The sequence below is a fragment of the Octodon degus genome, unplaced genomic scaffold, assembly GCF_000260255.1.
Source record: "Octodon degus isolate 3935 unplaced genomic scaffold, OctDeg1.0 scaffold00129, whole genome shotgun sequence".
NCBI lineage: Eukaryota > Metazoa > Chordata > Mammalia > Rodentia > Octodontidae > Octodon > Octodon degus.
In genome coordinates this window covers 7,992,635-7,995,103 of record NW_004524705.1, presented here as the reverse complement: position 1 = coordinate 7,995,103, position 2,469 = coordinate 7,992,635, and positions in this window count along the sequence as shown.

The window sequence follows — 2,469 nt, the reverse complement described above, 5'->3', positions numbered from 1 at the left end:
TTGGAGGAAAGAATTAACAATAAGATCGACTGGGAAATAAAACCAATTTCTGGAAGAGATGATAGGATCCTAATCACATGCGAATTTACTGTTGTTGAGAAAGAAGATACAGGGGAAGGAGAGGAATGAGATAGATGCTGCCCCAGCGGACAATGGATAAGAGGAACCTCTAAGAATCTCTTCTAGAACAGCCAATAAAGGGAGGAGAGACTGTAAATCCCAGGCCTTGGGCAGCCTTCTTTCCCCTCATAAAGTACAGAACAGTTTCAGTATGGCTGTGCAGCAGCAGCTCGGGATCTGATAGCGGGCAGGGACAGTTTGCTGATGTTGTTGCCAGGTATCTGTGACAGAGCCTGAGCATGTGCAAAACACTGGATCTCTTTCTCTTCCTCTACACAAACTCAGCATGCATAGAGGCTGATTATTTTATTATCATCAGAAAGTACAGTTTTAAGGACAGATTAAAGATACTAACACTTTTTAAAAAAAATAATGGGACAATAAATTGTCCAGAGAATTTTACTACCTTTAGGGCACAAAAATGCCCAGGAGAGGCCATGGCTGAGCCCATACGATAGATTATTTTTCTATGTTTAGCTCAGAGATCATTGAGCAAATTTTTCCTTGTGAGTGGAATTTATTGTTTCAAGACACAAGAGGACCCTAAGAGACAAATTCAAGAGGACAGAAAGTACCCAAGACCAGATCTATTATCTTTTCACAACCCAGGGGAACAAAGAAGTGGTGATGTAAGACTGACTAGAAAATTGATGTCTTAACATCTTTTTGGTTTCAGTTCAAAGGTTTCCAGCCCTAGCTGATTGAGTCTTCTGTCCATGAACTGAAGCATTGGCAGAAAATTCCATTTCTAGCTGTCACTTTCCCTATCTGCAAAGTGGGCATATTGGTATCTTTTAATAGTATGTTGTATGAAACATAATGCAGGCAGGATGCTTACTGTATGGCCTGAAACAGAATGGGTGCCAAGTAGCTTGCCTTGGAGCTTGGGAAACAAATAATAGCTGAGACGATGTGCAGAAGAGGTGGTGAGATCAAGCGTGAGTACCAAGCACAGCCTGCAGCTCAGGATTCTTCCATGCTGGCCCCACCCCTGAATGTGCTGAGATGGCAATTGAGACTGGGTGTGGTGGTGTACACCTGTAATCCCAGGGTTTGTGAGGCTGAAAACAGGAGGATCACTACGAGTCTGATCTGTGTAGAGACACTGTATATCCTTTACTAAATACATAAAAAGAAATCATTGAGCACATAGTTAAAGGAGTTGTATGAAATTGAGGAATCACTTGACCTCTTGGAGTCTTTTGTTTCTCTTTTTAAAAACTGAAACCTGGGCTGGATCTGCCCTGGTTTTGAGACAGTCTTGAAAGTATGTGGAAATATGTGAAAAATGGTAGAGTGGTTTTAGTATGGAAGGAATTGAAAGGGTGAAAAACTTAATAGAGATGGTAAATTTTGAGCTGTACAATGAATATTTGCAATGATCTTGGAAGGGAAAATTGAAGACTACACATGAATGAAAAAAGGCATTATTGGAAAACTGGAGAGAACAGAAAGTTTGGAATGAAAGTTATGAAAGAGCAGCAGGAAAAAAGGGCAATAAGTGATTTCTCCTTAATCTCCAGCTCCCAGTTCGATCACACATCAATTTCATTTCATTCTTTCATTTGATACCTATTTTCCTGAACCAAAAGTGGAGGAAGGGGTCACATCACGACCTGGAGCTGTGCTAACTTGTGCTCTAGCATGGCAGTCCATAGGCATTTATGTGTTCAAATTAAGACAGCACTGATGCAAATGAGGAAGAGTCAGCTTCCAGTCTCAGAATCTTCTGGGTGGCCTCACCTCTTCAGGGAGAATAGCGATAACTTTCCATTTCCACCTCATTAAAGATAAATGATGTCTGCTCATTTTTACCTAGCCAAATTTGGAGAGAAATTCTAAGTAAACGTTAAAGCAAAATAGAACATTGATTCAGCTTCAACATTGCAGATCTCTCTCTCCATAAAATTATTTTTAATTATTAAGATAGATTGTTTTATTACGTGGATTGGAAGCAACGAGGATAAAGGATGCTTTTGAAGCCAGGATGTCAAAGCAGATGTGAGGAACACATATGTTGACACTGAAGTTAAAAAGACCCCACAAAAATGACAAATGATGAAGGAAAAGCACTATTACAGCAGATCTTGACCTTTTGAGAATATGATCAGTCTGTCAGCGCTAATGGTTTTCCATGCTCATAGCAAAAAGCTATGAGTGCCTACATTGTGACGGAGGTCGGTGATAGCTCAGGATAAAAATAATGAAATGGAATCCTGTCAAATACACAACGAAGTAATTCTACGACTGTCTTTTATTCTCCCTTTACAACATCGATGTACAAATTTGCCTAATATACATACACACAATGATCCTGACATTTTTCTCTTCTACCAATCCTATGCCAAA